The following is a 27615-nucleotide window of genomic DNA, read 5'->3' on the forward strand; positions in this document are numbered from 1 at the left end:
TGTTATTTGCTCTCAGGTGATTCATTTGAAAAGGTTTACGACGTGATTGTGGCCGCACGACGAGAATTAACAGATTCTGAATGCCGAATAGTAATTGGAGCTACAGCATGCAAATTCCATTTCGAAAATACACTCCTGGAAATTGAAATAAGAACACCGTGAATTCATTGTCCCAGGAAGGGGAAACTTTATTGACACATTCCTGGGGTCAGATACATCACATGATCACACTGACAGAACCACAGGCACATAGACACAGGCAACAGAGCATGCACAATGTCGGCACTAGTACAGTGTATATCCACCTTTCGCAGCAATGCAGGCTGCTATTCTCCCATGGAGACGATCGTAGAGATGCTGGATGTAGTCCTGTGGAACGCCTTGCCATGCCATTTCCACCTGGCGCCTCAGTTGGACCAGCGTTCGTGCTGGACGTGCAGACCACGTGAGAAGACGCTTCATCCAGTCCCAAACATGCTCAATGGGGGACAGATCCGGAGATCTTGCTGGCCAGGGTAGTTGACTTACACCTTCTAGAGCACGTTGGGTGGCACGGGATACATGCGGACGTGCATTGTCCTGTTGGAACAGCAAGTTCCCTTGCCGGTCTAGGAATGGTAGAACGATGGGTTCGATGACGGTTTGGATGTACCGTGCACTATTCAGTGTCCCCTCGACGATCACCAGTGGTGTACGGCCAGTGTAGGAGATCGCTCCCCACACCATGATGCCGGGTGTTGGCCATGTGTGCCTCGGTCGTATGCAGTCCTGATTGTGGCGCTCACCTGCACGGCGCCAAACACGCATACGACCATCATTGGCACCAAGGCAGAAGCGACTCTCATCGCTGAAGACGACACGTCTCCATTCGTCCCTCCATTCACGCCTGTCGCGACACCACTGGAGGCGGGCTGCACGATGTTGGGGCGTGAGCGAAAGACGGCCTAACGGTGTGCGGGACCGTAGCCCAGCTTCATGGAGACGGTTGCGAATGGTCCTCGCCGATACCCCAGGAGCAACAGTGTCCCTAATTTGCTGGGAAGTGGCGGTGCGGTCCCCTACGGCACTGCGTAGGATCCTACGGTCTTGGCGTGCATCCGTGCGTCGCTGCGGTCCGGTCCCAGGTCGACAGGCACGTGCACCTTCCACCGACCACTGGCGACAACTTCGATGTACTGTGGAGACCTCACGCCCCACGTGTTGAGCAATTCGGCGGTACGTCCACCCGGCCTCCCGCATGCCCACTATACGCCCTCGCTCAAAGTCCGTCAGCTGCACATACGGTTCACGTCCACGCTGTCGCAGCATGCTACCAGTGTTAAAGACTGCGATGGAGCTCCGTATGCCACGGCAAACTGGCTGACTCTGACGGCGGCGGTCCACAAATGCTGCGCAGCTAGCGCCATTCGACGGCCAACACCGCGGTTCCTGGTGTGTCCGCTGTGCCGTGCGTGTGATCATTGCTTGTACAGCCCTCTTGCTTTGTCCGGAGCAAGTATGGTGGGTCTGACACACCGGTGTCAATGTGTTCTTTTTTCCATTTCCAGGAGTGTAGTTAGGGAATTCAGCATTATGAGATCCACAGTGCCGAGAATACCAAACTTCAGGCATTACTTCTCACCGCAGACAACGCAGTCACCGATGGCCTTCAGTTAACGACTGAGTGCAGCGGCATTTGTGTAGAGTTGTCAGTGCTAACAGACAAGCAACACAGCGTGAAACAGCCGTCGAAATCAACGTTGAACGTACGACTAACGAATCCGTTTGGAAAGTGCGGCCAAGTCTGGTGTTAATGGGATATGTCCATGTTAACAGAACATAGCCCGCAGCGCCTCTCTGGGCTTCGTGACAACATCGGTTGGACCCGAGACGACTGGAAAACCGTCCGATGACTCCTGATTTCAGTTGGTAAGAACTGAAGGTAGGGTTCGAGTGTGGCGCAGACCCCACGAGACTATGGACCCAAGTTGTCAACAAGGCACTGTGCAAATTAGTGCTGGCTCAACACTGGTGTGGGCTGCTTTTGCATGGAATAGACTGGGTCTTCTTGTCCGCCCGAGCCGATCATTAACTGGAAATGGTTGTGTTTAGCTGCTTAAAGATCATTTGCAGCCATTCATGGACATCTTGTTCCCATCAACGATGGAATTTTTTGAATGACATTGCGACATATCACTGGGCCACAACAGTTCACGATTGGTTTGAAGAACATTCTGCACAATTGGAGCCAATGATTTGGCCACTCATACCGCCCAACATGAATACCATCGAAAATTTATGGGACATAATCGAGAGGCCAGTTGATGCCAAAATTCCACATCGACAACACTTTAGCAGTATTTATGGACAGCTATAGAGAAAGCATGGTTCAGTATTCCTGCAGGGGACTTCCAACGACTTCTTGAGTCCATGCCACGTCTTGTTGCTGCGCCACACCGAGAAAAAGAAGGCCCGACACGATATTAGGAGGTATTTTAGGAGTCATGACTTTTGTCAGCTTAGTGTACGCCTTCATGCAGTCTCAATCTTATTACGTAATAAATTTTTTATTTCTGCCTCCTCATTTTCTCTGAGTTAGGAGACACATCAGCAATCCTTTCTCGTCGTGGCATTATTGGAGACAATACCTTAACCTTTTACAACTTTCAGAGTAATGTTTTTGCAAGTTTAAATCGATTTTAAACATCAACATTGTCATTTTTAAATTTTCTCAAGACTGTGTTAAGGTATAAAGATTCTTCTGTTTTTCTGCTTATACATAAATGGAAATATATGAAAGGGTGTAACACAGGGAAACAAACGATTCAGTTGTGTCTCTGTAGAAGTAATAGCCCCAACTTCTAATCGGGGCAATAGAAGAAATACACTGAAGCACCAAAGAAACTGGTGTAGGCATGCGTATTCAAATACAGAGAGCCGGCCGGAGTGGCCGAGCGGTTCTAGACGCTTCAGTCTGGAACCGCGTGACCGCTACGGTCGCAGGTTCGAATCCTGCCTCGGGCATGGATGTGTGTGATGTCCTTAGGTTAGTTAGGTTTAAGTAGTTCTAAGTTCTAGGGGACTGATGACCTCAGATGTTAATCCCATAGTGCTAAGAGCCACTTTTTTCAAATGCAGAGAAAAGTAAACGTGCAGAAAACGGCACTGCGATCGCCAGCGCTTAAGCAGTTGTTAGATCAGTTACTGCTGCTACAACGGCAAGTTATCAAGATTTAAAATTTAAGTGAGTTTGAACGTGGTGTAATGGTCAGCGCATGAGCGATGGGACACAGTATCTCCGAGGTAGCTATGAAGTGGGGATTTTCCTGTACGACCATTTCACGAGTGTACTGTGAATATTAGCAATCCGCGAAAACATCAAATCTTAAACATCGCAGCGCCCGGAAAAAGATCCTGAAGGAACGGGACCAGTGACGACTGAAGAGAATCGTTCACCAGAAGTGCAAAGTGCAATCCTTCCGCAAATTTCTGCAGATTTCAATGCTGTGCCATCAACAAGTGTCAGCGCGCGAGCCATTCAACAAAACATCTTAGATATGGACTTTCGGACCCGAAGGTTCACTCGTGTACCCTCGATGACTGCACGACACAAAGCTTTACACCTCAACTGGGCCCGTCAACACCGACATTGGACTGTTGATGACTGGAAACATGTTGCCTGGTTGGACGAGTCTCGTTTCAAATTGTAACGAGCGGATGGACGCGTACGGGTATGGTGACAACCTCATGAATCCATGGACCCTGCATGTCAGCAGGGAACTGTTCAAGCTGGTGGAGGCTCTGTAATGTTGTGGGGCGTTTGCAGTTGGAGTGATATCGGACCCCTGATACGTCTATATACGACTCTGACAGGTGACACGTACGTAAGCATCTTGCCTGATCACCTGCATCCATTCATGTCCACTGCGCATACCGACGGACTTGGGTAATTCCAGCAGGACAATGCGATGCCTCACACGTCCATAATTGCTACAGAGCGGCTCCAGGAACACACTTCTGGGTTTAATACTTCCGCTGGCCACCAAAGTCCCCAGAAATGAACATTATTGAGCATATCTGGGATGCCATGCAACGTGCTGTTCAGAAGAGATCTCCACCCCGTCGTATTCTCAAGGATTTATGGATAGCCTTGCAGGATTCATGGTGATAATTCCCTCCAGCACTACTTCAGACATTAGTCGAGTCCATGTCATGTCGTGCTGCGGCAATTCTGCGTGCTCGCGGGGGCACTAAACCATATTAGGCAGGTGTAGCAGTTTCTTTGGCTCTCGAGGAGGAGGAGGAGGAGATTAGTGTTTAATATCCCGTCGACAACGAGGTCATTAGAGACGGAGCACAAGCTGGGATTAGAGGGGGATTGAGAAGGAAATCGGCCGTGCCCTTTCAAAGGAACCATCCCGTCATTTGCCTGAAACGATTTAGGGAAATCACGGAAAACCTAAATCTGGATGGCCGGAGACGGATTTGAACGGTCGTCTTCCCGAATGCGCCACCCCGCTCGGTTTGGCTCTCCAGTGCAGAACGTGAGGATAGCCGATGTTGAACAACTGAGGTCATGATATAAGAAAAACAATCCTCTCGAAACAAGGGAGGTCAGTTGCTTTTTGATTGCTTATCATCAAGCTGCATACTGTTTCCTCATTTTGTGCAAGTATACAAAAGTAGACAAAGAAAAATTTTTTTTCAGTTAAGTCAGAAACCTGTCATACAACTTTATTTATATTATGGTCATATTTTCAGCTTACCAGATCATCGCCAAACATCGTGTAACATCACACTTCATTTTTTCATTGACGGATACGAATCTGCTTTACAAAGCATCGTCGGAAGAATTCAACAACATTAAATTTTCTTTTGTTTCAGAACAGTGGACAAATTACACATATGGCGTCGTTTCAAGAAAAGTGCTGCTTCTTTAGAACAACATACATTATACTGGAAAGGAAATCAATAATCACTGTTGTGAGAAAGTCTTCAAATGAATTATGAGACTGGAATGAATGGAGGATCAGTCAGTCGGTCCGTAAAGTGTTAAATCCTTTCCATAGCTTTCACATTCTCCAGTGGTGGGGTCATCACTGCTGCAGCTAAATCTGAAAACAGTGGGCGAGAAGTCACCTGTGGCTCTAGATGAATGAACCATCATTAGGCCCACCGTCAGTGAATTAGAGAAACCATGAAATACACAAATGCGAAAGTAATTCGGAAACTGAAAAACCGCATGTTTCCGTAAGGATATCAGTTAACAGTACTACAGCAATAAAATACGCAGCATTTATGACGTACTCTCATCTCCTTCTTCAAATAGGCTGCCTGAATAGGGACGCGTTTCTCGTACCTCGACAATACTTCAAGTAATCCATATTCACACCTTCCGGTTCAAATGGTTCAAATGGCTCTGAGCACTATGGGACTTAACATCTGAGGTCATCAGTCCCCTAGAGCTTAGAACTACTTAAACCTAACTAACCTAAGGACATCACACACATCCATGCCCGGGGCAGGATTCGAACCTGCGACCGTAGCGGTCGCGCGGTTCCAGACTGTAGCGCCTAGAATCCCTCGGCCACCCCTCACACCTTCCGGTTTCTGACGGGGCGTCATCTCATAATATTTAGGAAGTGATCATCTTAACTTCACTGGTAAGATGCTTGTTCACTTTCAAAATGAAAGCCTGAAAGAGTCAGGTCTGTACTGCACGTAGAATTATCTGAGGTCTTCTTCATGTCTCCCACATATGTGAATGGCGGAAACACACTACGCACTGTCGTTGATGACTGCAACATAGTTTGAGAACCTGATCCTGCACAGATTCTGCATATCCAAACGAAGATATCAATTACAATGCAGTACATTAAGATATAGGACCTCTTGTATAGTTTTCCGTACTGGGAAAAATTATTTTCCTTGGTGTTCATCGTGAGAATGAATGTGGAGTTAGATATGATTTGATAAGGTGCTCCAGCCGGAACCCGATGGCTGCAACCTCGCGCGAGAACACCTTGTCCCTTTTCCGCGCCGTCAGTTGGTCCGCCATAAGGGCAACACGAGCAGGCGAGGCCGCCAGTAGCAATGACATCATGCCACGGCCACGAGATACACGTTCTGAACGCCTTGTCCTGGAACTCCCCTCACTGTCAAGGACATGCCGTGAGCAAGCACTGTCGGTCGTTCTTTATTTTTATTGCCATCTCAGACGCCGGTTGTTGACCGCACCTTGCCAGGAACTTGTTCAGAAGCAGAATTAGGGCTTAACTTCACGTCAACGGAGTGGTCTTTCGGGAAGAAGCACATCTTCCGACATGTCAAGCAAATCGTAGTATTCTTTTTCTTCTGTGAGGTCCATCTCGGCATTCGCCTTAATCAGAGAAACGATAGGTAACCTATCTCTTGGGTGGCTGGTCTGGGATTTGAACTAGGACCGATGATATTTTTAAAAATAACGGGAATCCGAAATATCGATACTTATAAATACGAGTATACCAACATCGTCTGTCGATATATCGAAATAAGAATCGACATACCGATAAGCCGACAGAAAAATTATCGACGTACTGGCCTATTTTTATCGGCTGCACATTCAAATTGTACCGCCAGTTTTAGAACTGTATATTTAAGTTCAAAAATGGCTCTGAGCACTATGGGACTTAACATCTGAGGTCATCAGTCCCCTAGAACTTAGAACTACTTAAACCCAACTAACCTAAGGACATCACACACATCCATGCCCGACGCAGGATTCGAACCTGCGACCGTAGCGGCAGCGCGGTTCCGGACTGAAGCGCCTAGAACCGGTCGCCCACAACGGCCGGAAAAAACCTAATGCTCTACCGACTTTTTTTTTTTTAATTTTTTAATCTCATTTTGTTCGTCATAGTTCGTTCCAATTGTTCATGGCGGACGTTCCATGACGCCCGTTGAAGTTCGTTGTTGATCCATTCACTCAGTTTTTTTTATTACAGAGGGCAGCTAACCCTCTGACCGAACACGCTGAGCTACCGTGCCGGCTATATTTAAGTATAGTTTTGTTACTAGTTATTCTGCACATCAGCAAGCTAGCAGCTTGCTTATCGCCCTTAGAGAAAGAATTGAAAGGAAAACGATTCACGATTACGCTTGGCGATAACTGCTCTGCTAGAAATGGTAACTGCATGTAAGTGGCACAATAAAAGGTGTCGTGTTCGTCTTCGTCACATATCTAATTTGGCTGGAACACTTCATGTCGTCTACCCTCTTTTTTCGTTTTTGCAGATTCCAGCGACCTAGCAGTTGTAGTGTCAAAATTGCGTGGTGGCGTTAAAGTTTCTGCCGGGAGCGCCGAACGCCGATTACGTCAGCATTTCCTCCCATATCTCCGTCCACTGTAAAGGTTAATCTTGTCACTTAGATTTTTGTTCAACATTTTCTGCAACTGTTTTTGAAGAATGCCGATGTGAAGAAACAGTACACTAGTTGCGTTAAAAATAGTTTTTTAACGCCACTGGTAAACTATTTCTTACATCGAAAATCTCGTTATTCCTTTAAAACGGCCCCCCTCCAGTGCGCCACCTATACTTGCAACAAAACGACTATTCACGTTAGGGTGCAGAATGTATGAGTCTGGCGACAATCCATCTGACTTGCGGAAAAATATTTTCCACACAATTCCGAAGACTGCAAGAGCTGACAAGTGCGAGAATTATCTCACAATCAGTTTAACAGCTCATGCGCCCAAGTTGCTGGCAAGAATACTATACAGAAGAATGGAAAAGAAAATGAGGATGTGTTAGATGGCAATCAGTTTGGCTTTAGGAAAGGTAAAGGCACTAGAGAGGCAATTACGACGTTGCGGTTGATAATGTAAGCAAGACTAAAGAAAAATCAAGACGAGTTCACAGGATTTGTCGACCTGGAAAAAGCGTTCGGCAATGCGAAATGGTGTAAGGTGTTTGAAAGTCTGAGAAAATTGGTTCAAATGGTTCAAATGGCTCTAAGCACTATAAGACTTAAAATCTGAGCAGTCCCCTAGACTTAGAACTACTTAATCCTAACTAACCTAAGGACAGCACACACATCCATGCCCGAGGCAGGATTCGACCTGCAACAGTAGCAGCAGCGCGGTTTCGGACTTAAGCGCCTAGAACCATTCGGCCACAGCAGCCGGCTGAGAAAAATAGGGGTTAGCTATAGGGAGAGACGGGTAATATACAATATCTACAAGAGCTAAGAGGAAATAATTAGAGAGAACGACCAAGAACGAAGTGTTCAGATTAAAAAGGCTGTAAGAAGAGAATGTAGTCTTTCACCCCTACTGTTCAATCTGTACGTCGAATAAACAATGATGGAAACAAAAGAAAGGTTCAGGAGTGTGATTACAATTCAGGATGAAAGGATATCAATGATACGATTCGTTGATGACATTGCTTTTTTTTTTTTTTTGTCATCAGTCTACTGACTGGTTTGATGCGGCCCGCCACGAATTCCTTTCCTGTGCTAACCTCTTCATCTCAGAGTAGCACTTGCAACCTACGTCCTCAATTATTTGCTTGACGTATTCCAATCTCTGTCTTCCTCTACAGTTTTTGCCCTCTACAGCTCCCTCTAGTACCATGGAAGTCATTCCCTCATGTCTTAGCGAGACCTTGAGAAAAGGTTTGAAATTTAGGCCAATGCATTAACAAGAGCAATGAACGCTGTTGTGGGACAAAATGATACGAAGACCAACAAAGAAGAGGATGTGTAAGAATTCAGTCCAGAGTGTAAGAGGATAAGAAATGACGTAATCCGACAAAGGCTTGACCATGTGAATAGGGTGAATGAAGATAGCATAACAAAAAGGGTACTACGATGGATACCAACCCAGCGGAAGAATAGGAGCCGCTCACGACACAGTTAGGTTCAAAATGGTTCAAATGGCTCTGAGCATTATGGGACTTAACATCTGTGGTCATCAGTCCCCTAGAACTTAGAACTACTTAAACCTAACTAACCTAAAGACATCACACACATCCATGCCCGAGGCAGGATTCGAACCTGCGACCGCAGCAATCACGCGGTTCCAGACTGAAGCGCTTAGAACCGCACAGCCACACCGGTCAGCTACACAATTAGGAAAATGATGTGGAGGAGGCAATGCAAGCAAGGAATATGAATGCTGAAGAAAGTCAAGACAGAAGAAGATGGTGACTGGTAGCGGAGAAGCGGCGCCAGACGTAGATAATCCGCAAGAGGAAGAAGGAGACATTCACGCAAAATCTGATGTTTAGGAATTATTTACCTCCTCCTCTCCTCCCCTTTCATGGGAAATATTAAAGGGGAAGTTTTATTCGTCCCCCGGATAGTGACAGGCTACCTCAAAGTCGATTACAACCGGTTAAACGTGTATTAGCGACATCGATTACGGAGCTGGATTATCTCAGATAAAGGCCATCCTCATACTCAATACGTCCTTCCGAAATAGTGTAAAATGGAGTGCTAATCTTCCTAGTTTGGTCGATTTTTAGTGCACAGTATTTCAGTACATTCTGTGGACGCGAATGGCATTTCCATCATTGTCTCCCAACAGACTTGGAAGGGTGCTGCGACATCGTTGAGTAGCTTTATGTGTGCGCATGCGAGTGTTGTTTCATTAACGAGTATTTGACTGTTCTTTTTCTTACACATCCATTATGGATGTCATTGTTTCTGCACTGAATGGATACGATAAAGCTGAATGTTTCTGACGAGCTTATCTCTTCGTTTGTGTAATCTCGAATTTGACCTAGTTTGATCAAACAATCACGAGCTGTAAGAAGCGTTACTCTGGTTCTCAGCATTTTGAGACAATGAAATGAAGCCAGGGATGTTCTGGGAAACTACTGCAGATACACGACAGGAACATGTCTTATTAGATTCACCAGATCAATAACAACAAAATAAATGGAAATCGTGCTATACTTTAACCTCGCACAGTTTTGCGATGGCTTCATATTAGCGAAGTTGCTAAATTTCAGGCAAAATCTTTTATTAGCCGTAACTCTGTAACTAAACATTTGCGGACCTATGTTTATATGAACATTTTTCTTTAGTTTTGTTTGTAGAATAACATATTAAAATATTTGCATATCTTCGTCAATCACCCTGCATACGAGTAACTACATGCACAGTCCCATTTGTCCGCAGTTCATAGTCTAGTGGCTAGTGTTGCTGCCTCTGAATCACGGGGTCCCCGGTTCGATTCCCGGCCGGGTTGGGGATTCTATCTGCCCGGGAACTGGGTGTTTGTGTTGTCCTCCTCATTTCATCTTCCTTACCATTCGTGACGAGGTTAGACTGGACTGTGTACAAAAACTGGGTTTTGTAAAAATAGAGACTTTGTACGGGCGCTGATGACCCCGCAGTTGAGCGTCCCACAAACGAAACATAATCAAACATCACAGTCCCATTAACTCCTAGTTGGTAAGTCCATTACCAGCTCGCCACTTACGGGCGAAGAAAACAGCGGCACCGAGCGATGTGGTGCAGTGGTTAGCACACTGGACTCGCATTCGGGAGGACGACGTTTCAATCCTGATTTAGGTTTTCCGTGATTTCTCTAAATCGCTCCAGGCAAATGCCGGGATAGTTCCTTTGAAAGGGCACGGCCGACTTAATTCCCCGTTCATCCCCAATCCGATGAGTCCGATGATCTAGCTGTTTGATCTGGACCTCCACAACAACTCAACCCAAATCAGTGACCTCTTACTGGGTTAGATCTCAAACAACCCGTTCTATTTCTTGGCGTGGAGAAAGAAAGAAAAACCAAAAACAAAAATTGCCGTCACAGGTTACCGCCTGCAAGTGGCAAAACCTTAGTGATCTGCTTGTATAGAGCAAGTCATCGTCTTTATTCTGTCACATACGTAAACAAATACACATCACAAAGGTTCCCCTTGCTGGAACTAGTAAGTATTCCAAATCAGGACTGTCTCAGTTCTTTTATAGCTCGTCTGGTATATTCTGAAAGGAACCCAACTCCACAACATGTCGCCGGCCGCGGTGACCGTGCGGTTCTAGGCGCTGCAGTCCGGAACCGCGGGACTGCTACGGTCGCAGGTTCGAATCCTGCCTCGGGCATGGATGTGTGTGATTTCCTTAGGTTAGTTAGGTTTAAGTAGTTCTAAGTTCTAGGGGACTGTTGACCTAAGATGTTAAGTCCCATAGTGCTCAGAGCCACTTGAACCATCCACAACATGTCATTACCCCCACAGTCGTCTCTCCACTTGCCTCTAGGCTGAATTAAAGCAGTAATCGGGGTTACTGGTAATCGTCAACTTCATAGGTCCGCTGCTGATGTTGAACAAGTCATCGCTATTACTCTGCTATGCATACAAGCAAAAACACGTATAACGCCTACGTTTGCATTTTGTTGTCTGGAAGATATCGTTTCAGTGTTAAAAATAATGCTTATCCTCCGATTCTGACAAAGGGTTTTGGAATGGTTACCTTGGTTGTAATCCAAATGCCTAACTCGAAATTCCGTCCCTAAGATTTTCAGTTCTGACTTGCCCTGGCTATTACCAGTTCGTTGGGATTTTGCTGAAAAGAACTGATTGCTGTAACGGGTCATATTTCACAGAGTCCGCTGTTGCCTCGTGGATAGGAAAAAGAAAAAAAAATTACTTTGAAAGAAAAAAAAAGAAGCCTTAACCCACTCCCAGTTATTTGGTATTTGGACAAGAGAAACCAGTAGTATTATACAATGTCTGACCTTGCCTGCCGACTTTGGTAGGGACTGAAATATTAGAGAATATCATTCTTTTAATTAATTAAAGATGGACGTAGGGATCTGCTTACCAGCTATTGCTTCACAACTTTGTGTTGTAGCGGACGAAATTACACTCGTCGTTACAACAGTGGAGTGTTTGGTTTGTTCTGGGAGGAGACCGAGTGGATACCACAATATATAAAATATTAGTTCAATTTCTTATAACTAAGGTAAGATGAATTAATTACGTTTGTACAATCCATTTCCACAGGAATGTCATGAATTTTGTCTGTATCAAGTGATACGTTACTGTTCAGAGACATTTGTAAATACTCAAGTCTCTCACTCGGAGTACATTTAAAAATAACTTCCACTTAGTGTTCTGCCTAATATGCTGATCAGACAGTTGGCCAACTAGAAGACGATGCTGTTGTCTTAGTGATCGCGGACTGGGCCGAGCGGTACTGTGTTCAGCCGAAAGTCAGCAGAAGATTCGTTGCGGCGACATAGCGAGACGTTCCTGAGCGCTGTAACACCAGCGTCCGTCACTCGTCGAGGCGGTATCCAGCGACAGTCTTTCCTTGTGATTGCGTTGCGAGGTACCAACCTTGCTTTGCAACATTTCTTTTCGGACGACAACACACGACTTCACACTTCGTAGAATTGCGGATTAACTGTAGTGACTGATAGTTTGCTAATGATGTATATGTATCTGAGGCAGTAGATTTCCTGAAGGCTTTTGACACTGTTCAAAAATGTTCAAATTGTGTGAAATCTTATGGGACTTGACTGCTAAGGTCATCAGTCCCTAAGCTTACACACTACTTAACCTACATTATGCTAAGGACAAACACACACACCCATGCCCGAGGGAGGACTCGAACCTCCGCCGTGATCAGCCGCATAGTCCATGACTGCAGCGCCTGAGACCGCTGGGCTAATCCCGCGCGGCTTTTGACACTGTGCCATACAAGTGGCATGTAGTCAAATTGCGTGCTTGTGGAATATCGTCTCAATTATGTGACTGTATCCGTGATTCCTTGTCAGAGAGGTGACAGTTCGTAGTAACTGATGGAAAGTCGTCGAGTAAAACAGAAGTGATTTCTGGCGTGGCCCAAAGTAGCGTCATAGGCTGCTGTTACTTATCTATATAAACGAGTTAGGAGACAATCTGAGCAGCTGTCTTAGGTTATTTGCAGATGATGCTGTCGTTTGTAGCCTAGTAAAGCCACTAGAAGTTCAAAACAAATTGCAAAGCGATTTAGAAAAAATATCTGTATGGTGCGAAAATTGGCAATTGTCCTTAAATAAAGTAAAGTGTGAGGTCATCCACATGAGTGCTAAGAGAAGTCCGTTAAACCTCTGTTATACGATAAATCAGTCTAATCTAAAGGCTGTAAGCCGGCCGGGGTGACCGAGCGGTTCTGGGTGCTTCAGTCTGGAACCGCGCGACCGCAACGGTCGCAGGTTCGAATTCTGCCTCGGGCATGGACGTGTGTGATGTCCTTAGGTTGTTAGGTTTAAGTAGTTCTAAGTACTAGGGGACTGATGACCTCAGATGTTAAGTCCCATAGTGCTCAGAGCCATTTGAACCATTTAAAGGCTGTAAATTCAACTAAATACCTAGGAATTACAATTATGAACAACTTAAATTGGGGAGAACACATAGAAAATGTCGTGGGGAAGGCAAGCCGAAGACTGCGTTTTATTGGCAAAACACTTAGGAAATATAACAGATCTACCAAAGAGACCGCCTACACTCGGCGTGTGCGTCCTGCTTTGGAGTACTGCTGCCCGGTCTGGGATCCTTAGCAGAGAGGTTTAACGGAGTACATCGAGAAAGTTCAAAGAAAAGCAGCCCGTTTTATATTATCGTCACTGGCATGATACAGGATCTGGGGTGGACGTTATTACAACAAAGGCGCTTCTCGCTGCGGCCGATTCTTCTCACGAAATCTCAATCACCAACTTTTCCTCAGAATGCGAAAATATTTTGTTGACGCCAACCAACATAGGAAGAAACGATCATCATAATAAAATAAGGGAAATCAGAGCTCTCAAGGAAAGACATAAGTGTTCATTTTCTCCACGCGCTCTTCGAGATTGGAATAATAGAGAACACTTAAGTGTGATTTGCAGAGTACAGTTTTGAATGAATAGGAGACAAGTCAATCTGCTCTCACTGGGCAACATTTATTTCTCACTCGTCTAAAAAATCGAGTTATCGAAATCAAGTTAAACATAGACTAAAATCTCATATTGTCGTTCTTCAGCAGTACGACAGTATTTAATTTAGCACACGACCTTCGTTAGGGTAAGGATCCGTGACTTAAAGTCTTTAGTGGTATCAGCAAGATTAATACTTTGCTCCTCAGTTCTGATCCACGAGACTTAGAAGAATTTGTGGATACCTTTTTATCTTGAAATTCATGGTGCACCTAAATGATAGATTTACGAGGATTCATAAAAGGTTGGTACACATAGGTGCTACTACTGATAAACTTAACACTCACAAAGTATCTTTAAATAATGTTACGTAAGACCTATGATTAACTTGGAGTAAGTGAGTTACAAATTCACCAAGGGGTTCCCAGCATATCGAGGATCTCAAAACATTAACATAGGTTCCTTCAAGTTATTTCTGACGAGGGAACTAATTTTGACTTACAAGGTTAGTTTGATAAAAATGGTAAATTTACATGAAAGGCTGGAGCTATCTTTTCTTTTTTTTTGTCCTTTCATGGTTGGTAAGCTTGATTACTCCGAGGATCGTATAAAATATTTCAGCAATGTTTACCGTTCAGTTCATTGTTGATAGCCGTCTGAATTGGTCAGTGTATTGACTACGACAGGAAATGGAGATCACCTAGTTTTGTGTTATTATCAAACATTTTCAACTGAAGGTTTGAACTGCCGCACAGATCAAAATAGAAGTGGATGAAGTTCACGCGGACTCGGCACTATCATTGAAGACCATTTACTTTTGGATTAATGAATTTAATGTGGCCGGACAAACGCCGTAACCGATGTACGCTCCGGCCGTTCATTTGAGGTCACCACAAAGAAAACCATTGACAAAATCTGTGTTATGGTAATGCAAGATCGCCGAATAAAAATTTATGAGCTTGCTGATACTGTAGACTTCTTAACTGAGCGAGTGCATGGTATCCCACACGGAGAATTAGGTATGAAGAAGCTGTGTGCGAGGTGGGTGCCGTGACTGATCAAGTCAACCAAAAGCGCATCCGCCACATTTCAACACAATGTCTGGCGATGTTTAATCGCCGTCCGTAATTTACGTCCATTTGTGACTATTGATGAAACCTGAATCCATCATTACACACCAGAGTCAAAACGGCAGTCAACGCAGTGGACAAAGTGTACCGAGGAAGAGGAAGACAATTTTGTCAGCTGGTAAAATGATGATTACTGTTTTTTTTCAGATTCTCAAGGCAACCAGTGGGCTGTCTTTACTATAAAAAATATTTTCACGGTTGCTGCACACAGCTATATTTAAAGTTGTAAGATTCCCAAGAAATAACTCTGATAGATCACTTGGAATAATACAGAACCATAACTGGACCTTATTGTGCTTCATTGTTGGATTGTTTGAAACTTGCGTTGACTGAAAAAAGATCAAGGTTGGCACTATAGAAGAAAAAAGCTTTTTCACCAGAAGGATAATGCATCATCCCGCACATCAGCGATAACAATGGCGAAACTGCATGAATTGATCCCTGAATTGGTTCGTCAGCCACCCTATTCGTCAGACCTAGCCACAAGTGACTACTTCCTGTTCCATAACATAAAACTTTGGCTTGCCAGGAAGAAATTTTCAGTAAATGAGGAAGTCGTAGCAGCAGTCATTGAGTATTTTACAGAGTTTAGCAGAACCTATTTTTCCGATGGGATGTAAAAGCTGCAGGATCGCTGGACCAAGTGTATGTCCCTCAAATGGAACTACGTCGAGAAGTAAGGTGAGCTGTTTACAAAAATTCCGCAGCTCGTGGTCGTGCGGTAGCGTTCTCGCTCCCCACGCACGGGTTCCCGGGTTCGATTCCCGGCGGGGTCAGGGATTTTCTCTGCCTCGTGATGACTGGGTGTTGTGTGCTGTCATTAGGTTAGTTAGGTTTAAGTAGTTCTAGGGGACTGATGACCATAGATGTTAAGTCCCATAGTGCTCAGAGCCATTTGAACCATTTGTTTACAAAACAAACATATTTCTTGCTTTTTATCAGACTTGCCAAATTACTCTCTTAGAGCCAATAAATATTAAGAAAGACTATACTCACCCATGTGCAAGTTCCCAACGGCCCCACGGGACTAGCGCAAGAGAAGACAGACATACTGTTCGCACGTCTGTACAGGATCGTACAGCCACTTCACGAGTCTGCTAAAGGGGCTATTTACAGCGAGACAAGTACCGACACCGGTACTGCGACGGCTGGAGCACCACCGACTATCAGCACGGTAGCCACCGTTGCGGCTTCCCTTGAACCGGCACACGGGGGAGGCGCGCCTGCGACACTGGGCACGGCAGTAGCGTCAGGTTGCCTTTCCGGTCCTACTTATAGCACCACGGTGGACGTATCCGTGTGTGGACGCTCCGATGAGAACGAACGTTGCCACATTACATACGTCATTGGCATACGGGCCCAGCACTTGGTCATTATGGTATGGGGTGTTACTGAGTGCACAACACGAGCATCTCTGGTTCGCACTGCCTGTAAACTGGTTGGTTGGTTTGGGGAAGGGGACCAGACAGCGTGGTCATCGGTCTCATCGGATTATGGAAGGATGGGGAAGGAAGTCGGCCGTGCCCTTTCAGAGGAACCATCCCGGCATTTGCCTGGAGTGATTTGGGGAAATCACGGAAAACCTAAATCAGGATGGCCGGACTCGGGATTGGACCGTCGTCCTCCCGAACGCGAGTCCAGTGTCTAACCACTGCGCCACCTCGCTCGGTTTGTAAACTGGGAAGCAGGAATTACACTTGAGATGTGTTAAGGCAATTAGCTGTGCCCTGTCTTGGAGGACTCCATCTCTCAACAAGATAACGCATGACCATACGCCGCGCGTGCACTCCTGATCTACCTAAGTACAATGAGTGTTCAACTGCTGGCCAGGCCAGCAAATTTTTCAGAGACCTGGTCCACTAGGAACATCTGGTCGAAGTCTGGCACACTACTACTCGCCAGCCACTACGACTGAAGTGACAGTTGACGTACTGGTGTATGACCTCATCCAGGCTCATTTCGACTCATTTCTCGGCTGCTTTATAGGTGTTGAAGCTGTAAGAGGTGGCAACTCTGTGTTGCAAATTTCACACCCCAAATCACTTACAAGTTTAATCAAGTTGTCTTCCTACTATACTGCATTCCTGCAGTAAATAAATTTTCATTTTTTGCTATCCTTCTCGGTGTTGAAATCGCCTATGGATCACTCCATAGGAGATGTTTCCTAGACCAGTGACAATCCCGAAGCAATTCAGGTTGCTTGCACCCAATATTTTTGTGAATGCCACTATCAATAAAATACTTCCGTGTATGTGACCGCATTATCAATGTGCAAAACTGTCCGGCTTTTCGGCAACCGTTGGCCGACAAGTCGGAGAATTTTACACATGTGGTCACATACCCAGAATAATTTTATTGGCTGTGGCAACGGGTGTGGAATACTACTCTTACGTATCTGAAAATGCTTTCAATTTCACAACGCAGACTTTACAATTTGCTTTTTTGTATATATGCTGACTGAAGCGACGAAAGAAAATTTGAAACAAGGCCGGGATTCGAACCCAGGCACTAGGCAGATGCACTAACCACTACGCCACCCCGCCACAGTGGCTTCGAAGAACTGCACGGACTACCCTCGAACGCCTCCCTCCTCAATCCAGTATCCCATTCACGCCCTATCCCAAGTTCGAATCCAGGACTTTGTACAAATTTTCGCTCGTTGCTTCAGTCTGCATGTATACGTCATAGATGTTTGAGACTTAGAAAGGTCTTGGGAACCATAGAGTCTCACTTGACTTCAGCATCTGTGCTAGAGTTTGAAACAGGATCGCCCGTTTCTTTTGATGCTGAAGGGCTATTCTAACACAGTTTGAGATTCTCTGCAATGCTGTTCAAGTTTAGGGGGAATACCAGTTGGCTGAGGTGTAATTTGGAATTTGGACTGCGGAGAGAGGCGTGCTAGGGGAGTCCATGCAGTTGTACAAAGCCACTGTGCCAGGGTGCATTTGCCTAGTGAGCAGGAAATCCGAGTTTGAATCCCGATCTTGGTACAAACTTTTATTCGTCACTTCAGTCTGCGTACATACATCATAGATGTTTGAGACTTGAAACGGTCTCTGGAACAAAACAGTTCCAAGTAATTTGCTTTTCGTGGTACACAGGTCGGTATCAACATCTGGTTTCGTCTCTATAGTAGATCACCATCGCTCTCGTTTGTGAGTTAGTGCAAGTATCTGCTTCGACTGCTTATGAAGGAAGCAATTTTCGCGACGAAATTCTGGCTGGCTGTCGACTCCACTTCCCGATCATTATTACGTGCCATTATCGAGGACAATGAAATGAGGGTGCTGATGACCACTCAAGCGTCCTGGCTGGTGCCGGATCCTGGCTGACGTCTGCGCAGTATTGGAGAGAATTTGCCAGTGCGCCGCAACAGTGTCTCACTTTTATCTGTCTTTCCATTTTCACGAAGGTGTGGCTCGATGGCTGTGTGGTTAATGCCAGACTATGAATTCGAAAGCCTGTGGTTCGATACGTAGTCAGCCCAAGGAATTTTATCTCCATACGCACCTGTTTCCCATCTGGCAATGTTTGTTAATATAAAAATCTCGAGCTGCACCGTGATTCGGAGTCCACGGCAAACTGTTGGCAACCCTGTAACTGGCTTAGTGAGTTAGTTCAAAGTTCGGAGGGAAGCAAGGCGATACCACCTCCAATACGACGATGGCTAGTAGGGCAGCCTTCTGTTTGATGGCAGCTCGATTTCTTATTCATTCAAGAGAACACACACGCAGCACTGCAGCACAGATTAGGCGATAACAGTCCTCCATATGGATTCGTTACATGTGTGGTATATCACCCACAGCTTGAAAGAAGATTATGGCAAAGCACTTTCAGAAGTACGTGAGCTTGGCTTAATTTCATTTAAGGGTGTTTAGGTGTCTCAGCTGAAAGAGTACTGTTCGCGAAAAAAAGATTACGTTTCCGATTCCTTCACTAACATTAAGTTCATGTTGAACGAAGATATCCATAACTTATCTAAAATAATATATGAAGTACTTTATTTCTGATACTTTTCCTTCTGTAGGCTGTTGAAATAATCATGTAATTCCAATTTTACTGTCTTTACACCTCTCTTCGTTTGCAAATACTTTCATATGGAAATACCATTAGAGGCTTATCTAGTTTGTTGCGTTATCTACATTCGCATACTTTAACTATTAAAGATTTTGATATTTCCATGGATACTATGCCTCGAAATTTTCCCAGTAATTGTACAAGTAGTGTCTTGACTGTCTTTCGACCTTCATTATTAGATTTTTTTGTAGTTCACGAGACCCAGGTGAGATGCATACACTTTGGGCATTCGACATATATCGAGTCGTCTTCTGGTAGTGAATTCCTCTGGTACTGTAAACTATAGAGGCATTGGAAGCAAACGCTTGGAGACCACACAGATATGTCTGAAGAATCTGACGAAAAAAACACATCTGGCTGTGCTTCAATGGATTGGATATAACGGCCGACCAGTTGCATAATACAAGTTTATTAAACGTGGCGCATGTCACTAGCTTTGTACGTGGCGTACTTAGCGCTCTGTAAGATCCGATGCCAGTTTTATATTTAATGTCATATATGTATAATCTACCAAGTGGCACATTACACTTTGTTGCATCCAATGTCAAACGTGTAGTATTTTAAAAAGTTTTTAACCAAAGCTCTACAGTAGAGAGCAACTACTTTTAAATGAATTATTTTAAATGGCTATTAAGTGGATGACACCCACAAGTACTAGATAGAGTCAGAGACTCCCACATCTACTACAGATAATGTGATTCCACCCATAATACCTTCTGAAGAAGACAGTTTTAAAACTGTCGAAATCATGGTCAAGGTTTAATAAATCTGTATTTTGCAACTGGATGGCTATTAATTCCTATTCATTGAATCTCTTTCACGCACAGTTGCTGAAGCGCAGCCAAGTTCACAATCTTAAATCTGGCTGTTCTGTTTAGCTAAATGCTCCACACTGCATTGTGTGGCCCTGCTTGTGCCTCCCACGTGCTTCATTTATAAACAAGTTTTCTGTCGTGTCCTGTGGCGGGCTGTCTAGTGTTGTATTATTGAAGTCGCTCCGCGATACCAAACATTCGACACAGTACCTCGCTGTTGTTGTGTAAATAAAGTACTAGCATACGATATGCCTGTTCAGCTATGCTACTGACTCGAGACTTCAGAACAGACGGACCTGTATACTTCATTCTTGACGAGACTGGAAGTCAGAAAGGAACATTTGTACCATAAGGAAGCGTCTTGCAATGGTCATTATTACGCTAATCAGTCAAAGCATTAGAATATTAACTCAACATTATCATCAAAATTAGACGTAATCGGTCCTTCGTTACACGGATTCCATGAGTCAGCGGAACATAACCGGAGTCTTACTGCGCTAGATCTTCGTCCAAAAAGCTACATAGTCAAGATTACGATTATGTGTGTGCTTTGGTGGGAATCTGAGTATCTTCGAGTGGCCTCTGGCAAATGTTTACTGAAGTAGAAGCGCCGGCAGGCGATTCTTATCTCACGTGCACGTTATTGGCTTCTAATGGCAACAGGGAGCAGGACTATACGGCACTGATGAGTATCATTTGAGCTAATGTTGTGCATACTGCACGAGAACGCTAGAAACAAAGTGGTGTGCGGCGAAAAAAGTAGTGGCTGTTTCAAAACATGTGAATATTCAAAGAGCTCTACAGCAGCAAAGGTAGGATGTTTTCGGTTTCATGTTCTGTCGACGGTGAGGTGATTAGAGGCGGTCTACAGTAACATGCTCCAACGTTGCAGTATCTTCAGGAAAGGGCAGACGAAATTTTAGATACCAAAAAGGAAGTGACGATACGTAGGAATCGTATGCTCTAGATTGTAACGGCAACGTACATGTAGTGTAGCGGTGACGATGAATTCTGGAGACGACAGAATGAAACGGAAGGAGAAAGCTAGAGGTGAAAGGAATAGGTGCCGTCAAATGCAGAAATGGAGTCACCGAAGTAGGGAGGATTCATAGTTTGCTGAAATGGTGCAAGCCGTGATTAGGTACATACAGGATGAAAGCAAAAACAGCAACTATTCACAGAAAATATCATTATACTTCGCAGCAGTACGACAGCGTGGTCTGCAAGAAAAGGTATGGGTATCCGCGGGCAGGTAACGCACATTTACCAATACGAACGATGTTGTCTTCTTTCAAGGATGCTCGCTGAACTTTTTACGATAATGACATAATGCGGAATTGACATAAAATTGCGCGTCACATAAATTGCACTGAATACCGGGAAGCAGTTGTTCGTTGAAAAACAGAAAACTGGTATAAGCGTAAGACGCAGGGATTGCCATTCCGTGCAAAGCAGCAAGTTAAGAAAAAAGAGCAAACGATGCCACAGTCTTATCTTTCTGTAGGATGAGAGTGCTCAACTTGTAATTAGTAATGACTCTGTTTTCAGTATCGAGCCATTTGACTTTCAGGAGGACGTACGTAGGGAAAGCGCTTCAACAATGCGTCAGAAAGGAATCTATTACGTATAATCCATTATATCGGAGCTACGGAATGCGTATGTATACCAAACAAGAGTGGAACAATTGGGCTACAACAGTTTCGGAAATAGTGCGAACTTTGGTTTTGATAAAATTCAGTGAGGAGTAAATGCTGCTCCTTGACTCATAACCTACACATACTGTTCCACAACGTCTATTTACCACCATCCGTCACGCAGTACTCTGACGTTGATATTTGCACTCGCACGAATAACTGCACGCATATAATTCTGCATATTTCATTACGAGAGTTGGAACTTTAACTTGGAACTTTAACTTGTTTGCAGCTCGTACAAAATAGATACGTGTTTCAAAGTTTTACTGACCTTCAGAGTAGTAACCAGCATAGTGTATAACCCGTTGCCAGCTATGTGGAAGTTGTAGGATACTCTTAGCAGTGCCAGTTGTGTTGAAAGTTCGAGCGGCGCGGTCTATTGCCCGACGAATTTGTAGCAGTTCTAAAGCGAATGCCGTGAAGTGTTTCCTTCAATTTAGAAATCTGGTTAAACTCACGAGGGCTTATGTCAGGGGAGTGCAGTAGGTGTTATAGCACTTAGCAATCCCATCAGTCAAACAAATCAGTAACAGCTTGCACTGTACGTGCTTGAGCATTGTCCTGCATAATGATGGTCAGGTCCTGCAGAAAGTGTCATCACTTCTGTGTTCTTCAACCCTGAAGCGGAAAGAGTACCTCCTCCTATTTCTTTAGTGTGTCGATATTTGGAAGCCGGCAGCTGTGGCCGAGCGGTTCTAGGCGCTTCAGTCCGGAATCGCGCTACTGCTACCATCGCAGGTTCGAATCCTGCCTCGGGCATGGATGTGTGTGATGTCCTTAAGTTAGTTAGGTTTAAGTAGTTCTAAGTCGAGGGGACTGATGACCTCAGATGTTAAGTACCGCAGTGCGTACAGCCAATAGACCGCACCGCTCGAACTTCCAACACAACTGGCACTGCTAAGAGTACCCTACCACTTCCACATCGCTCTCCACGGGTTATACACAATGCTGGTTACTACTTTGAAGGTCAGTAAAACTTTGAATCATGTATCTATTTTGTACGACCTGTAAATAAATAGTTAGCACTATTAAAGTTCCAACCCTCGTATTTTGTGCCTACGAAATGTACTGTAAAATTTTATAGAACTCTGTATTGCAGTTTGCCACTTTACAGATAAACTTCATTAACACTCTGTTTTGCATCCTATTGCATGCTACCACATCCAAATAATCTCCGTTAGCAACATCTGAATTATTATGAAAATGTTAACACAACGGCTCATCATATTCGTTTTCCCCCTCGTGAGTGCTTGGACACAGTTTTTTTTATTGTTGAGGAAAATCCTATCTTATTCTGAGCAAGTTTATTAGTAGCATTTTTAGTCTGCCAGTTACGTCCACATGAGCGTAACACACACCGTAGAAGGTTTCGTCCTGCACATCTCACGCAATCTCTTGCCATAGATCGCTTGTCAACAGTTGATGGGCCTTTTTTTGTACGAACACTTTCGAATAGACCTCGCACAGGCGACACAGAAGTCATGCTGCTTTCTTGGTGAGTTAATGTTCGACGATATACGACAAACGTCGTTATAAGCAAGAACCTGAAGGGAATTACTTATCACGCTTCTCAGATCACTAAAAAATACTGTGTCCATACGCGACTGGAACAGGAAAGGGAGGTAATGACAGTGGCACGTAAAGTGCCCTCCGCCACACACCGTTGGGTGGCTTGCGGAGTATAAATGTAGATGTAGATGTAGAAAGATTAACCATTAAGGGATGCAAGTCATCAGATATAGTGATTTTAACCAATATGGTTGACTGATATTTTGCAGTCATGAATGTTTGTTGATAAGTAATCATCAGAAATAGGATAAACATTACCTGCAATTTTCGTGCGGTCTTCCTTACAAAATTCCACTCTCAGTAAAATAATAATATTGCCGTCAGTTCTCTGTGTACCTTCCATGGTAAAAGTGTTTTACAACACTATGCTAATTAGGTGAGCGAGGTGATATAACGGCATACGGCAAACCACTGTAGCTGGGGGCACTAAAGCATGATGGTTGAGGTTACCGGTTCGAATTGTCGCGATGGGGAAAAAAAAAAATCGACGCCATTATTTAGTCATCAAGGGAGGAGATATTGGGGTAAAGTTCCTCATCAACAGAGTTTAGCTAGTGTCCTAGTTGGATGATAAACGACCAGATTGTTCACCAACACTTTGGGTTAATTACCAAACCTGTCGGTAGTCTCTTGTGATGCTAATTCGGCTATAGGACGCTAGGTGAGCCCATTGATGCTGTTCGGCAATAGTGGGCTATGTGCCACACGATCTTATCATAGCTATCAATACTCAACAGGCACATTAAGGAACCCATCACTCTGAAGGAAGGTGCCAATATATGAGAGCTTTCCAGTCAGTGGAATGAAACTAATCCTCAACTGACAGTGCCGTACGTCAAACTTCTTTTAGTTAGACAAGTTTTCCACTGTTCCACTCTCCAGTCAAGATGCTCCTGATCACATTGCAGTTGTCACTGACGACATCGTTGAGTCGATAAAGATGGAATACCGACAACTGTCGTTAAGCCATACTTGCACCGACGTACGATGAATAGAGTTCTGTAAAAGTAATATCACTTCCGTAGCAATTAACTTTACTAACATTTGCGTTATATATAGTCAGTCATTTATTCCCCTTTAGAGAGCGGGTAATCCTGCAATACCCGCACCTTGGAATAGTCATGGGTACGACATGCCAACGGTTTCACCAACATTCAATTTCGGTAGATCCTAATGGGGGTAGCACTTGGAAGCTTAACGAACCTTGCCGTTTCGGTGATAACTGGCGTTAGCCGCGGGGCATCGTAGGCGTTATTTTCTTGTTCTCTGCAGACGACGACAACAACTTTGTCTCTTGCCCTCCGGTGTAGTGTCGCTTGCATTGCGTTGCGGACGTAGGATGTGGTTACCGATATTTCGGTTGATAATCTGTGTGAGATGGGAAAGTATCAAGTAACCATCGATTAGATGTGCACAAAGGCGCATCTGAGAGTGAGTTGGAGGTCTAGAAATCGGTCATGCAGTAAAACTTGTAACACCATAACTGCAACCTGAGGCCACTTTATTTATTGTTATTACTACATGTTGATTATTATACGTTCCACCTCTGACTTCAATGTCTTTCGTATTCTCTTGACAATACCACGTGTAGTTTTCCCAATGTTTTCGTGGCGTTCTTTAATGAGAGCAGCACTATTCATAATCCGAACGATCACTTCGTCTCTCTTTCAACCATCCCCACACACAAAAATCTAAAGGGATAAGGACTACTTCTGCCAATCTATCTTCCGGCGAATGTTAGGTTTAAATGATGTCACCTGCTCACTAGCACGTGCAGGGTCCCTTCATGCTGGAAGAACGTACCCAACATTGTTTCCAGAGCAACCGTTTGTAATACTACTGGACGCTCGTTTTCGAGAAATTCTTAGATAACAGATTCCTGTAGGACGATGAGGTAACACAACGCGCCAGATCAACTGACTGTTTGTGATATCCGCTTCACATATTTTGAGAGGAGCGCTTTTGAATGTGTCTTCTCAAAGGTATGTGGGTTTCCAAACAAAACTGGTAATCAGTAGATAAACCCACAGTAACTGGAGTACTGACGTACGAAATGAAAAATTATCTCTGTAACCAGTAGAAACTGAACGAATGTTATGTGGAATGTTTTATTCGAACTAGTGTACACCATCACTGTCTGAAATATTTACTACTCCTCTTGAAGCACCACGTAAATCCATACCAACGCGTCATAATATGACTCATATTGCCCTTTACATTTCACCTAGGTTTTTTAATTCTCAGAACCATAATGCTCCAGCCGATTAGTGTATGTTTCTAAATTAGGAGATATCTTTCGTAGCTTTTTGATACTATTGGCAGAAGTGGCGAATCGATACAGGGAACGAGAGGGCCACGACAGTCGAATATCTGGGACTAGTCACTGGAAGAAACAGATGAGGCAACAAGCGCAATAGGCGTCGAGAACAAGTCTTCCCATATTCTAGCTCTTTCTATTTCCATGCTGCAAACCTATATTTGTTACGAAGAGTTTGCCTCTTGCAAGACGTAATTAACTACGCTGAACTGACCCAAATTTGTTTAATCGGTCTCAACAAAACCTCTTCCACAGCTCGTTACTACTGATTTCATAAAGATGACAGTGTCACAGGCTAAATACTTGACTTTTTACTTCTAAACTTGTCTTTGTTTCGGCACACTCTACCTGTTTACTTATTATTTGTATGTTATAGCGTGAATAAAATAGGCAGTACGAGATTTCACCGACTCATGCGTGTTCCTTCGTTCAAGGACCACTTGAATATATTTTACTTGAGGTCATATACTATTCTGCGGCGGAAAATGCTTGAATGTGGGATGAAACCATACAAGTTGGAGTTCCTTTCTTCCACTGCTCAAATGTTTGTGTTTTTCATTCTGCGAGAATCAATGCTGAATGTATGTCGCTTTTGGGTTCCAAAGGAGGGTCAGAGCCCATTTGTAATAAAAATGCTCTCCCACTGCCACTAAGTTTATCAACAGTTACGAATCACAGTTCTGTGTGGGAAACTTATACGGAAACTTGTACTTCTCAACAGCATTAGTACTGCGAGAATTCTCGTTCCGTTTTGGCAGGCTACGTAGCTCGTCTATACAGAACACAGGAAACAAATATAGCCACTGTTAAACACGGGCTGCGCGATTCTTTAGCTGTTGATTTAGTTACTAAGAGATCTTAACAGAACATCTTAACGAGCTCTTTAGTGAGACGTTAGAAATAATGTATAACATGGAACGTGGATGATTATTCTTAAGATGCAGAGAACCTAAATACCGGACCTAAGCGACAATCTAGAGTTACGATGTACACGCACGTCACGTAGAAATCAACACAGTAAAAGATCAATTATCTCAGGGAAGTAATGTTTAGATAACACCATGAACTGCTAATAAAAGAAAGCTACTTTATTTGTTACCGGTTTCGCTCTATCTGATCATCATCAAGCATTTTTTTAGCATTGTTCCACAAAACTTATAATTAATTTCTTTAAACATGTATGACCTGTAGGGACCGCTAGTAAAAGGAACTAGAGGGAACTATACAGTCTTACACGCACTCGTGAAGTGGTTCAAAAAATGGTTCAAATGGCTCTAAGCACTATGGGACTTAACAGCTGTGGTCATCAGTCCCCTAGAACTTAGAACTACTTAAACCTAACCAACCTAAGGACATTACACACAGCCATGCCCGAGGCAGGATTTGAACCTGCGACCGTAGCAGTAGCGCGGTTCCGGACTGGAGGGCCTAGAACCGCTTGGCCACAGCGGCCGACTTGTAAAGTGGCTTTATGTAAATGCAACACTAGGTGTTGTAACTCTGTTGTGTAGACTGATTACTTAGTAATCAACTGTGACAGGACATGCTTTGGCGCTCAGCCTCTGCCGCCGCCTACCTTTGCGTTGCGAGGTGATGTGCAGTTTCGTGTGGCGCGTAGTGATGGAGGCCGACTGTTCGGCGTCGGCGCGCGGTGAGGATGCGGCCGGCACCACGGTCGCACGATGCTTAAATAAGAGGCGCCTCGCCAGTGCAGAGCCATCTGGAGGTAGCTCGTAACGTTTGTGTATCATCTGTCATGACGTGACTCGTGCAACTTGGGTGCGCACCGTTGCACAGGGATCAACCGTTTTGGCTCTCTGCTGCCGTCAGTATTCCCAACATCGGCAATAAAAATCATCAATGTCTTAGCACGCTTAGTTACACGGAGAATCCATCGAGCAATCAAAAACATTTTTCAAAGCTTAGTCGTTGAAAAAATATTCCAGAAAACGGCATCAACAACTTTAATTACATCGTTCTGCAATAATTAAGGACGGGGTAGATAAAGTATCGTAACATAATAACTACTGAGTGATTATGAACGAAAGTGCGGGAACATGTTGCCAGAGGTCACTCAGCGCGACAGCTACGGTCGCAGGTTCGAATCCTGCCTCGGGCATGGATGTGTGTGATGTCCTTAGGT

The 27615-nt window shown here is 44.3% G+C and overlaps 1 protein-coding gene across 1 annotated transcript in view; it reads right to left on the bottom strand.

Moving 5' to 3' along the window:
- The window catches only part of LOC126458163 (sodium-independent sulfate anion transporter-like), a 177883-nt gene extending 150714 nt beyond the window's left edge, over window positions 1-27169 (bottom strand). Inside the window, exon 1 of the mRNA XM_050095031.1 lies at window positions 27049-27169. The gene's annotated coding sequence lies outside the window, so the exon portion shown is untranslated. The remainder of the gene's footprint in view (window positions 1-27048) is intronic.
- Window positions 27170-27615: the final 446 nt, after the last annotated feature.

This window comes from Schistocerca serialis, chromosome 2 (genome assembly GCF_023864345.2).
Source record: "Schistocerca serialis cubense isolate TAMUIC-IGC-003099 chromosome 2, iqSchSeri2.2, whole genome shotgun sequence".
NCBI lineage: Eukaryota > Metazoa > Arthropoda > Insecta > Orthoptera > Acrididae > Schistocerca > Schistocerca serialis.